The 13866-nt window shown below is 41.0% G+C and overlaps 1 non-coding gene across 1 annotated transcript; it reads right to left on the minus strand.

The window, feature by feature from the left end:
• Positions 1-12278: 12278 nt before the first annotated feature.
• Positions 12279-12385, minus strand: LOC141593405 (small nucleolar RNA R71). The gene has a single exon (XR_012521490.1). It is a non-coding gene; the product is annotated as a small nucleolar RNA R71 (small nucleolar RNA).
• Between the last annotated feature and the right edge of the window lie 1481 nt (positions 12386-13866).

Consider the following 13866-nt stretch of genomic DNA (forward strand, 5'->3'; position numbering starts at 1 on the left):
GAACCGTCTGTCTTAGCTGCTTTCTCTACTTGGTTAAACTTTATTCTCTTGTTCTTTCTTCTCTATCCCTTTTATTAGTCTAGAACAATACAATTAAAACCCTCCAATTTGGTTACCGTGACAAACTTAGACGGTGACATTTTCCCATCCCCTCGTGGAGATCGACCCGACTTCCCTAGCTATATTAGTTAGATCCAGTTGGTTATTTTTGATAGGTATACGACTGTCTCCAAAATTTTGGCGCATTGCAGGGGAGGTGGCGCAATTTTGTTGCTTTATTTAAGTTTGTTTCTCGTCTCAAGGAATTTATTCTTTGAGACTGATCTCATTTCTGCAAAGTTTTTGATTAGTTTTGCAGGTTTTGTTTTTGCTTTGTAAATTCTATTTGCCAGAATGCCGAATATAGCCAACCATTCAAAGCCGAATGTGGATTCCCTTCCAAAAGGTTTCTTACTACCCATTACTGATTCGGGAACCTTTGGAATCCACCCATATTACATACAGCTGGTCGAAAGAAATCTCTTTAGGGGGGTACCTGAAGAAGATCCATGTAGGAATATAGAGCTATTTATGGAGTATTGCTCTACCATTCCTCTTTTTGCTGGGGTAACACAGGACAAGGTTAAGGGAGCTCTTTTTCCCTTTTCTTTAGCTGATGATGCCTGGGAATGGTTGAGAGATCTAGATAGGGAGGCGTGCGGTGTACCGTCCTGGAGTTCCCTTGCTTTGGCCTTTTATAGGCGATATTTCCCACCGCAGCGCACTAATGCCTTGAGAGCTCAGATTACTTCTTTTGAGCAACTACCTACTGAAGATTTGGATGGGGCGTGGGCGAGGTTCAAGAAGCTCCTCCGTTCGTGCCTCACCATGGTCCAAACGTTGGTTCCTTTGTACCCGATTCTACTACAACGGGTTATATCGAAACCAAAGAGCTATTCTCGATAGTGTAGCTCAGGGGAGATTCACAAAGAATGTTGAAGATGACCGAGGGTGGCGTCTCATTGAGGAGATGGCTATTCATGTCTCAGAATATGGAAATCCCCGAGGTAGTGAGCAAGTTAATGAGTTGGCAGCAGCTGCAGTGGAAAGTCCTAGCAAAAGTCTAGGTAAAGTGGAGATTACGAAAGCTGTGAGTGAAATCGCACAGGTTTGTTCAATTACTGACCATGTGGAACTATGTGGTAGATGTGGCATGGAAGGGCATGACCCTATTGAGTGTCTGGAGAGTATAGAGCGCGTCCTTGCTTATCAGAAATACAAGCAAGGAGTTCCTTTTTCTCAACCGTATGAAGAAATGAAGAATGTTTCTACTCTTTCTACGCCAGAGTCGCAACCAGTCTCTCCTTCTGCAAATGAGGAAATTGCCGAACTGAAATCCTTGATGTTGAATTTAACACAATAGTTTGGGGAGAAGTGCAATAGGAATGAAACCGTCATAGTGGAATTGAGAGAACAAGTCGCGCAGTTAACACTCGTGAAAAACCAAGCCAACCTTCTACCGACATGCGATCCAGTTAGTGCAACGAATATCCAAGTTGGCCTTACTCATGAGAGGCCAAAAGTACCGGAAGACGGAGTTTTGAAGATATCCCTAAGATGATATGGATGAGTTCTTGGACGAAATCCTTGTCACAGCGTGTTGTCCAGGACACTGATCGAGTGAAAAATCTACTCGATCGAGTGAAATAATTCATCCCGTCACTCGATCGAGTGATAATTATGGTCGATCGAGTAGTGCCCAAATTGTTGATGTTCGATCGAGTGATATTCTTACTCGATCGAGTAAAAGTGCTGAAGAAATCACTCGATCGAGTGATAAAACTGATCGATAGAGTGAGCATGGAAAAGAGATCACTCGATCGAGTGAAGAAAATGGCCGTTCGAGTATTTCCCAACGTAAAACCACTCGATCGAGTGGTAAAAGTACTCGATCGAGTACCGAAAGCGCGAGACCCTATTTTACTATCTAATTCCGCTACCGTGTCATCTTCCCCTGTGAGACGCGTCACACACCGATAAAGGTAAAGAGAAAGTCCGGGTCCACTCATTGCTACCAGAGTGCCTTTCTCAGGTCGTCTGAAGGACGCGAAGATCGAGCGACAGTACGGTAGGTTTGTGGACGTTGTGAAGAACCTCCAGGTAACCGTCCCTTTTACCGAACTTGTTACCCAGGTACCTACTTACGCTAAATTTATGAAAGATATTGTGACGCGTAAGAGAGAGCTAAGTGAATTTGAGACAGTTTCATTTATGGAAGAGTCTAGCAATTTACTTTTAAATAAAGCTCCACCTAAAATGAAAGACCTGGGTAGCTTCTCTATTACCTGTATTATAGGCAATGTGGTTATTGATAAGGCTCTTTGTGATTTAGGAGCCAGCGTCGTGTCATGCCCCTATCTCTGCCTGAAGAAATTGAATATGAGTCATCTTAAGGTGACTAACATTAACATTACCTACGGATGGTGATAGATTTGTTAGGAGGCCCTTAGGTGTCTTAGAAGACGTGCCTGTGAAAATAGGCAAGCTCTTTATACCAGTGGATTTCATTGTTTTAGATATAACTGAGGACACCCGGAACCCAATCATCTTAGGAAGACCATTCCTTTGTACAGCTGGGGCCGTTATTGATGTCAAACAAGGGCGTTTGACTTTTCCAGTAGGGGATGACGCGATCACTTTCAGTCTGCCTAGTACTTTGGCTCGGCCAATGATAGAGGATACTTGTTATTCGGTTGATATTATTGACGAGTCTATTTATGACTTCTGGTCGGGTTCTTTCATAAAGGACCCACTAGAAGCTCTTATGCTTTTGATGAGTGTGCGAGATAGCCCGGATGACGATGACGCTGTGTTGGATTTGCTTATTGATGATTTAGATGAGCGTGAACTCACCGACGCTGAGGGAGAGCAAGTGGAACAAATGATTAGCACTCTTTGCTCCATTGAGGTAAAGGTACCGGAGCGTAAGCCTCTTCCTTCTCATCAAAAATATGTTTTCTTAGACGATATTGAGCAATATCCAGTCATTGTTAGTGCTAAGCTTGATAATGATCAGCTGACATCCTTGTTAGCTGTGCTTAAGAAAAACAGGAAAGCATTGGGTTATTCATTGGACGATATCAAAGGGATTAGTCCCGATATTTGTATGCACAGGATAGAGTCGAGGAAGATCACAAACCTTGCGATGGGTCGTATGAGACCAACCGGAAGATGCAAGATGTTGTGATGGCGAGGTAATGAAGCCGCTCGATGCGGTATTATTTATTCTCGTTGGTCATTCTAAATGGGTGAGTCCGGTGCGGGTAGTCCCGAAAAAGGAGGGACTACTGTGGTTAAGAATGATAAGAATGAGTTAATACCCACTCGAGTAGTGACTGGTTGGCGGATGTGTATAAACTACATGCATGACTTAATGCCGCCACCAAGAAAGATCACTTTCCCCTTCCTTTTATTGATCAAATGGTAGAAAGGTTAGCTTCTCATAAGTTTTTCTCGCTATTTAGATGGGTATTCATGTTCTTTTTCAGATCCTATCCACCCGCATTTATCAAGCTAAGACTACATTTACTTGTCCTCAGGGCGTATTTGCTTATCGCAGGATGCCTTTTGGTTTATGTAATGCCCCTGCCACCTTCCAAAGGTGCATGATGGGGATATTTTCAGAGTTTATCGAGTCTATTATGGAAGTTTTCATAGACGATTTCAGTGTTTATGGAAGTGATTTTTCTAACGTCTCTGTCTAACCTTGATAAAGTGTTGCATAGTTTGCATTGAGGTTAATCTCGTGCTTAACTGGGAGAAGTGCCATTTCATGGTCAACGAGGGAGTTGTCTTAGGGCACTTAGTTTCTGATAGCGGAATAGAGGTTGATAAAGCAAAGGTGGAAGTGATTCAGCAATTACCACCTCATGTTAATGTTAAGAGGGTGAGGAGTTTCCTTGGCCACGCCGGCTTTTATCGCCGGTTTATCAAGGACTTCTAAAAAATTGCTAAAGCACTTACAAAGCTGCTACTTAAGGATGCCCCTTTTGTGTTTACTGATGTGTGTCTTTCTGCTTTTAACAGGTTAAGCAGGCTTTAGTCTCTGCGTTGATCATACAGCCTCCCGACTGGGACTTGCCGTTTGAGATAATGTGTGATGCCAGTGACTATGCACTAGAAGCGGTGCTAGGCCAACGGAAAGACAAAGCTTTAAATGCTATCTACTATGCGAGCCGAACTCTGGATGAGGCTCAAGTGAAGTACACTACCATCGAAAAAGAGTCTAGGCGTAGTTTATGCCTTAGAGAAGTTTCGTTCTTATTTGATTGGGTCGAAGTTCCTGTTTTTACTGACCATGCAGCTTTGAGGCATCTCCTTGCTAAGAAGGAGGCTAAACCACGGCTATTGAGATGGATACTCCTTCTTCAGGGGTTTGATTTGCAGATTAAGGATAAGAAAGGAGCTGGGAACGTTGTAGCTGATCATATGTCGCGGCTGACGCGACAGGAAGAGGAAGATTCTCTACCTATTCATGACTCTTTCCCTCACGATACTTTATTTGCTTTGTATTATCGTCTATTGTTAACGAAGAGCCTTGGTATGCGAGATATAGCTAATTTCGTTGTCGGTGGCATCTTTGCCGACCTTTCTCATCAGCAGAGGAAGCGTTTTCTGTATAACGCTAAGCAGTATTTTTGGGATGATCCTTATTTGTTTAAGGAATGTGCAGACGATCTCTATAGACGGTGTATTCCGCAGTGGGAGGCCAAAGTAGTCCTAGAAGGCTGTCACTCCTCTCCCTATGGTGGTCACCACGGTCCATCGCGCACCGTGGCTAAGGTACTTCAGTCTGGTTTTTACTAGCCTTCTTTGTTTGCTGATGCTAAGTCTTTTGTTTCAGCTTGTGATGCTTGCCAACGATCAGGGAACATTTCAAAGAGACATGAGATGCCACAGAATGGTATCTTAGAGGTTGAGGTTTTCGATGTCTGGGGCATTGATTTCCAAGGACCGTTCCCGTCTAGTAAAGGTAACAGGTACATTTTAGTGGCTGTATATTATGTGTCGAAATGGGTTGAGGCAATTGCCTCACCTCATTGTGATGCCAAGACCATGATAAAAATGTTTAAAAAGATCATATTTCCCCGATTTGGTGTCCCTAGGGTCGTCATTAGTGATGGGGGAATGCTCTTTAAAGAAAAGAAACTAACTTCCATTCTGTCTAAAGTTGGTGTCCAACACCGGCGTGGTTTGGGGTATCATCCCCAAACTAGTGGTCAGGTAGAGGTCTCTAATCGCGAGCTGAAAGAGATCTTGTCTAAGGTAGTTTCTAAATCACGGAAGGACTGGAGTCTTAAATTAGAAGACACATTATGGGCCTCTGAATCGCTTTTAAGACACCAATTGGTGCATCACCTTATAGGTTAGTTTATGGGAAATCATGTCACTTACCTGTTGAATTGGAATGTAAGGCTTGGTGGGCAATTCGTGAGCTTAACTTTGATCCTAAGTTGTGTGGTCAGCATCGTCTTTTGCAGCTACATGAGTTGGAAGAATTTATGCTTAATGCCTATGACAACTCGCACATTTATAAAGAAAAGACGAAGAGATGGCATGACAAGAGAATTCTACCTCGGGAGTTTCATGTTGGGCAAAAGGTGCTGCTGTTTAATGCCCGATTGCGATTATTTCCTGGTAAGCTGAAGTCTAGGTAGAGTGGTCCTTATACGGTGACGGCTGTTACCAAATTTGGATCCGTGGAGCTCGAAGATTCCGAAGGTAGTAGGTTCAAGGTGAATGGGCAATATGTGAAGCATTATCACGAGGCAAATGAAGCAGACAATCGTGTTGAAGTCTTGTACTTCGACGAGCTAGATGCGCCAGTTAATTGATGCCAGAAAGGTCGTGCGGGACCTCATAAACCTGCGCTCCACGGGAGGCAGCCCGAACTGTTTTATTGTATTTTTGTTGAACTTTTTATTTTTCTTTAGCTTTATGTTGAACTTTAGATACTGTTTTACGCACTCTTTATACTCTCCTTGTCTTTTATGCGTGTTCTGCAGGTTACAACACTCGATCGAGTAGTTTTTCTACTCGATCGAGCACTTTTGGGGTAATATTCACTCGATCGAGTGATATATATACTCGATCGACCAGCTGCATAAACACGTTCACTCGATCGAGCCCTTCCAGACACCAGTTCACTCGATCGAGCAGTTCCAAGCTACTCGATCGAGTAGCTACGTCTTCCAGCTGCTACTTTACGTCTATGGAGCTACTGCTTGACTTTCTTTGACCTCCCATGTTCATGGTCGGTTTAGGGAGGTCCCTCTTCATGACGTTTTGTAAGTATTCCAACTCCACTTCTCCTTTTCTCTTCAGTTTGCATTTCTTTCCCTATTTTTCGTACAATGAGGGCATTGTACGGTTTGGTTTGGGGAGGTATGCATCCATATCTGTGTCTGCATGTTTTCTTGCATTTTTGCTTGCACGTTTATTTATTTTCGCATGCATTGTCGTTTTTAATTCATAAAAATCACATAAAATTCAAAAATTTCCACGAAATTTTCACGTTTAATTTTGAGTCGGAACGTTTGAACTTTGTCGCTACATTGAATCCTTACCTTAGCCTTGCATTTTCTTGACATTTATTTGGCATGATTATGTGCATGATCTACGAGTTTTTGTTTCTCTCTTATCTGAACGAATAGACTTGACTCATATATCGGCAAACTACATTACATTATGAGTTTAGAGCTTTATAAACTGGTGACATTCATGACCGGTTTCATTTAGGATGTGAGTAGTACTCTCTTTAAGGCATGTAACATCAATTTGCATAAGCATGAGTCTAGTCTTCTTAATACCTGTATGCATTCGGTCTGTGGATGGTGACACATGTTAGGAGAGGCAATTCCCTTTTATTTCATTCTACCCATGAGCCTCACATAGCCAAATTGCCTTTTTGTCCTATTATCTACTATCTATAATTTTTTCTACCCTAGCCGAGCTAGCGAGGAGTAGCTGTTTGGAATGTTTCTATCAGTTTGGTTATTTTTTATCGATTTCGAGAAGATGGTGGAAGAATTGAAGGGAATGAAAGAAAAAAATGATGGATGAAAAATGAAAAAAAAAATGAAATGAAAAAGAAAAAAAAAAAGAGAACGAAAAAGATGAAAAAGAAAGAAAAATCATGTGCGAAGAAAAAAAATGAGAAATTGTATAATGATTTTCACTCCCATGTTTTACTTATATCTTATGGGGAGTTGATGAGTTTTTGGTGTTTCGTGAGTAGAGTGCATGGAATTTGCACCGTTTCATTTTGTTATATTGAGTACGAAGTTGGGATGCAGTTCAAAATTTGGACTCTTTGTTGCTAGCCTGGCTATTAACCCCACATATCCAAATTCATCTTAGCCCCTTCTTACCCATTACCTCACTTACCCAAATGTAAGTCCTCGGCATGTGTCTTGGTCATTAGTATGGTTGGAATGCGTATGTACGGTTGTAGAGACTTTATTCATGTTAATTGCATGCATGTTCTTATAGGTCGAGTTAGGTGAGTGTCTTTACTTCTTTCTATCTTTCACATATATACTCACCTTTTGCCTAATTTTGAGTGATGAGCGACTCGTGAGAGTCCGATATCTTTTGAGTCTTGCAAGGTCGACGGTTCAGTAAGTTTGAAACATTGATTTAACTCGATTGCACTTCTCACTTGCCACTTTGTTAGTTATTGCATTAAACTGGTTTTGGTGGGTGATTTGTAGCTGATGCGTTGGTCCCATTCAACTGTTTATTCTTAGTTGCATTCATAGTTTGCTTGGGGACAAGCAAAGGTTTGGTTTGGGGAGATTTGATGCGTGTATTTTATATAAGGTTTTTACCTCATTTTTACACGCATTTCTGTACTATTTATGTAGCATTTGGCTACAAATACCCCCGAATATTCTACTTTGGTTCGTTTTATGTAAATTGCAGGAATAAACCAAAGAGGAGCTAAATCGAGCCTTAATTCGTCCCATTTGCATGCATTTATGGAGAACATGAAGCCGGAGCTTGGAATCCAACACTTTGAAGACGCGTGAGCTAGTTTCGCAAGGTGTTTAATGCCTAAACGTACCAAGATAGCTCGATCAAGTAGATTTTCCACTCGATCGAATGCTTTATATACTGAGGTTACCCGATCGAGCAATCTCAGTATTCAATCAAGTAGGCATTGCAAGGAGTTACTCGATCAAGTGGTTTATTTCCACTCGATCGAGGGGTTTTGTGCTTAGTTGCTCGATCAAGTGGTTTATTTCCACTCGATCGAGTGGTTTAGTCTGTTATAAACTATTTTCCGCCTAATTTCGTATGGGCTGTTGTAATTTAGTTATGGATTAGGTGTAGAGGAGGATTTTCGTATACTACTTAATACAGTAGACTGCGTAACTCCCCCCCTCATTCACTTTTACTCTATCCTTTCTACTGTTCTTGGATTTCACTCTCTTTTATACTTTGCGACTCAGATTCGGAACTTATATTTGGTATTATTATTCTTCTTTAATCCTTTAATGATTATTATTGTTTTTCTATTTCTCTTTATTACTTTCATCATTACTCTATTCAATCTTATTTAGCCTCGTTACTATGTTTAAATTCAATTATCTATATGTTATTATTGTTAACTCGATGATGATGCATAGCTAATCCCCTTTTGCTAAGACTAAGGGGATCCATGATTGTGAAGGGATAGTAATCGATTTATTAGGTTAATGTTGGTGTAGTCCTTGTTGTTAATCTTTTGCATTTATCTCAGTATCTGTTTAATTGAGTCGACGCAATTAGGCATTTATATCATAGTGAACCTTGACCTGGACCGAAAGGATGGAAAGGGTGAGACTCGTAGCGAACAATAGGGCACCGTAGTGAGGGCAAAAGCTAAGCTATTTGTGCTTTAGGGCGAACTGAGACCGAAAGGAGATATTCACTGCTCCTTAGACCATACCTGCATTGACCTGAGACCTAGATTACTTGACCAAATGATCATGGTGAACCGTCTCTCTTAGCTGCTTTCTCTACTTGGTTAAACTTTATTCTCTTGTTCTTTCTTCTCTATCCCTTTTATTAGTCTAGAACAATACAATTAAAACCCTCCAATTTGGTTACCGTGACAAACTTAGACGAAGCTGACATTTTCCCATCTCCCTGTGGAGATCGACCCGACTTCCCTAGCTATATTAGTTAGAGCCAGTTGGTTATTTTTGATAGGTATACGACTTGTCTGTCATTCAACAGAGAAAAGGTCTCCATCCCAAAATGTGACATACCAAAGAATGTAGAAGAATTTTGGTGTGGACTTCAACATGATTCAGATCTATACAAAGAACCCACCAAGTACCCGTGTACCACCTTCGAGGAGGTACAATAACAGGCAGTGGCTATCGTGTACCTAGAAGAGGATGAATCCATGAGGGATGTTTACGATACAGAGCGTACCAACAGAAAAATCACCACAGAAAAGAAAAGTGAAAGATCTAAACCATACAGCAAGAACACCGTGAACAATGTTTCAGGAGACAACAATTGGACTTAAAGTGCTAGCTTGCCCCCCAAGTTGAGTGAGTACGGATTCACCACAGGCATCACCGGAGTATTAAAGGCATTGAAGGAGCTCGGACAGAGAGTTAGGTGGCCGAAGAAGCCGGTAGCTAGGGATAACGACAGTAGGGATGCTAGCAAGAAATGCGGATACCACCATGACATCGGACACAACACCGGGATTGCGTAGTCCTCACGCAAGGAGATGAAGAACCTCCATGGAGCAAAGTTCTTTGATGTGACCATAATTAGCGCATATTTAGCCCCCAAATTAGCCTTGTTCCCATGCTTTTTAGTGAATATTTAGGTCATTTATTATCTTTAGTTCTTTGTTTTGCATATTCTTTGAGATTTTGAGCCCTTGGTAGGAAAGGAGTAAGAATCTTGCATTTTCATGGCAAAACGAGACTAAATTGATCGAATCCAATGACCAAGCATCAAGGAGAGACAAGATTAGAAGGCCTTTGTACATATTATAGTAGTTGGGCAAATGACGAGAAAGGATCCTTGAGTCCCCGAGGAAATCCCCAAGGATTTTATGAAGAAAAGGGAAGAAAAGAAGAAGAAATATTGCTGAGCTACAATCCGAGCGGATTGTCTTGAATCCGCCCGTCCTCCACAAGCACAATCCGCGCGTCTTCCTTCAAAGACGCCCGGACAGCAGCCACAGAATCCGCCCGGATTCCCTTGAAGACGCCCGTCTTCCCCTGCCAGAATCCGCCCGTCCCGACTCCAATACGCACGGATTCCAGTACAGCGAAATTTCGTCTTCTCCAAGCTACAAAGAAAGAAGCCCTTCCTTCGAAAAATACCGGCTCCTCCCTGCTCAATATAAAAAGTGTAATTACTAGTATAGCCCTTAGTTAACCCTAATGCATCCACCTAATTTCCACTATAAATACCCCATTAGTCTAATTAGAAGAGCATGTTCTTCTTATCAATTCTTAGAGTAGTTAATATTAATCAAATCTCTCTTTAGTTTTGTAATCAACAATTAATCAAGTTTTAATACAAGTTTTATTTCCTTAATCTCTCTTTTGTTCATCCTTTATTTTGGGTAATTGAAGATTATTTGGGTTATTATTGGGAGATTGACAACCTCTCAATCAAGCATCAAGTACTTCTTTTATCTTTGCTTTATTATTGGAATCATTATTAGGTATAATCCTCTTAATCCCTTTTTAATTATTGTTAATTACTTTCACTTGTTCATCATGTTTCATTTTGTTGGTATGATTGACAACCTTGCTAGCATGATCAACATGATAATGAGTGAGTAGTCACCTAGCTAGGGTTAATGGGTAATTAGGGGAAACCAACATGGGGAAATGATTCATGCTTAAATTAATATGCTTTCATGATTTATTTGCTTGCTTTTTTTGATCTTAACTCATGCACATGTTATGTTTGATGAAATGCGAGCCTATGAATCCTTGCATTTTTTACCCATAACCTATCTTTTCAATGAGACTTGTAAGACATAAACCAACTCGAGTCTCATTAGACCATGCATGTTAGTTGTTGAGTAGGGAAGATTAAGTCGACTTGTAGGTGTTGTACAATCTAATCGATTTGGCTCCGGGACCCAAATTTTCATAGGATTGTAAGAAATAACCCAACTCAATCCATCACAACAATAATTGCTTGCTTATAATTTGAGAACATGTTTGTATGATCAATTCCCATGATTCCCCTATGACCCCATGACACCCTAGTGCTTTTTATCAATTGTTTACAACCCTTTTAATTCATCTTGCTTGTTTATTTTCATTGCTATTTAGTTTAGTGACCTTCTACATCAACCCAAATTGTGACACCCCTAAGACACCACTAGTTTCAATAGAAATCTCATCTCAATTCCCGTCCCTTGGGATCCGACCTTTACTTGCCTCTTTACTAATTGTAGAGTTGTTTGTGAAGCTATAAATTGTGTTTTGATTGGACGTGACCCAACGACATACCATACCATCATACCACCACACCATCACGACCGCATCAAAAATGGCGCCGTTGCCGGGGACGGTGTTAGCTTGATTTAGATTTCCTTATATTTTTATTAGTTGTGTCTTTCTTTGCCTTGGGGAAGTAAAACTCCTCAAGGTTTGTTCTAATTGTTTTCAAGTTGTTTGATATTTTGCATGTCTAGAAGGTCACAAGGTGATTTGTTACCTTTTGATCGTGAAATTGAAAGAACTTTGACAACCAATAGAAGACTTGCTAGGAGGAATTTGAGAGGTATTGGTGAGGTTGTAGATATTCAACCAACTATTGAGTTCATCAACCCTTTTGCAAGAGAAGGTGAGGAGAACCCATTACAAAATACCACACAAAATCAACCTACAATGCCTAAGTTTTCATCACATTCCGTACCCACCGAGGAGAACCTACCCAATGGTACTCCCACACCACAACATCTAACCGGAAATTTTGTTGCCAAATCCGCCTTTATCCAATTAGTCGAAAGGAGCCAATTTGAGGGGATGCCTAGTGAAGACCCCGATTCTCATATGGAAACCATTTGTGACTATTGTGATGCGATTTCTCAAACCGGTGTAACTCAAGACCAAATTCGATGGGTCTTATTTCCTTTTTCTCTAATTGGCACCGCGAAACAATGGTTGAAGGGCCTTAATAAGGCCACTCTCGGAATTGATTCTTGGAAGAAGTTGGCTCTAGCTTTCTACAAAAAATTCTACCCACCGGAAAAGACTAACATGCTAAGAGCTCAAATTACGGGTTTTAAGCAAAGGGATGAAGAATCTTTGTATGAAGCTTGGGAGCGGTTCAAGGGAATTTGTCGCTCATGTCCTCATCATGGACTTAGCGAGTGGTTCTTGGTACAACAATTTTGGAACGGTCTATATGAAGATTCAAGGAACATTCTCAACATGGGATCAAATGGAATGTTCACCGAAGTTGATGACAATCAAACATGGAACAAAATTGAGGAAATGGTGGTCCATAACTCACAATATAGTAGACCTCGCAAGGCTACTAGAGGAGGAAAGCATGAAGTGGACTCCGTTACTCAATTGAGTGCTCAACTTAGTGCTCACATTGACACAATCAATTTGAAGTTTGAAAAAGCTATGGCTAGACTTGAAGAAGCCTCAAAATCACCAAAGCATCATGTTAATGCCATGACGGCATCTTCATCAATCCCAAGTTGGATATGTGAGAATTGTGGAACTTTGGGACATGACAAAAGTGAATGTAGGGGAACAAATGAACAAGTGAATGCTTTCCAAGCATACAAGAGTGGTACCCCTTATTCCAACTATTACAATGAAAACACCAAATTCCATCCAAATCTCTCATACAAAAGCCAAAATGTTCAAAATCCTCAAACAACATACACCCCACCTCCCATGAGAAACCAAAATCAAAGACCCTTTTACAATCAAAACCAAGGTTACCAAAACCAAAATCCATACAATCACCAAAATGACCAAGGTTTTGATGTTCAAAAAGCGATCCTCCAAATGCAAAAGAATCAACAAGAATTTTTCACTCAAATGCAAAAAGATAGTCAAGCAAAGGAAACCACCATCAACAACATCCTAGCTCACACCAAGATGTTGGAAACCCAATTGACTCAACTAGCATCTTCAAGCTCACAAAGACAAAAGGGGCAATTACCACCTCAAAGTAATCCCCCAAGATATGAAACGGTTAGTGCCATTCACTTGAGAAGTGGTACAAGGTATGAAGCACCGAAGAAGCAAGTTGAGGATGAAGTTGTGGAAGCTAGTGATAAGGAAGAAATTGTGCAAAACTCCAAGGATGGAGAATCATCAAAAGAAGAAATTTCAAAGAAAAATGAAGACAAGGTCAAGGAGAAGGAGCCCATTGTGATTAGACTTCCTTTTCCAAGTCGTCAAGCCAAGCCCAAATTTGATGACCAACTTGGAAAGTTTATGGAAATTGTGAAGAATTTGGAAGTCTCGATTCCTTTCACGGAATTAATCAATCACGTGCCGGCCTATGCGAAATACATGAAAGACATCCTCACAAAGAAGAAGTCGATCCGGAAACTTGAGACTATCGCCTTCACTAAGGTGAGTAGTGCAATACTTCAAGGGAGTTCACCTCCAAAACTAAAGGATCCGGGAAGCATCTCAATACCGTGTACCATTGGCGACACCACGATCAACAAAGCCTTATGTGATCTAGGGGCTAGTGTGAGTGTTATGCCGTACTCGGTAAGTAAAAGGTTGGGGATGGGAGAGCTTAAATGCACCAATATCACACTCCAAATGGCCGATAGATCGACGAAGACACCATTAGGGATATGGGAAGATG

Source organism: Silene latifolia, chromosome 7 (assembly GCF_048544455.1).
Source record: "Silene latifolia isolate original U9 population chromosome 7, ASM4854445v1, whole genome shotgun sequence".
Lineage (NCBI taxonomy): Eukaryota > Viridiplantae > Streptophyta > Magnoliopsida > Caryophyllales > Caryophyllaceae > Silene > Silene latifolia.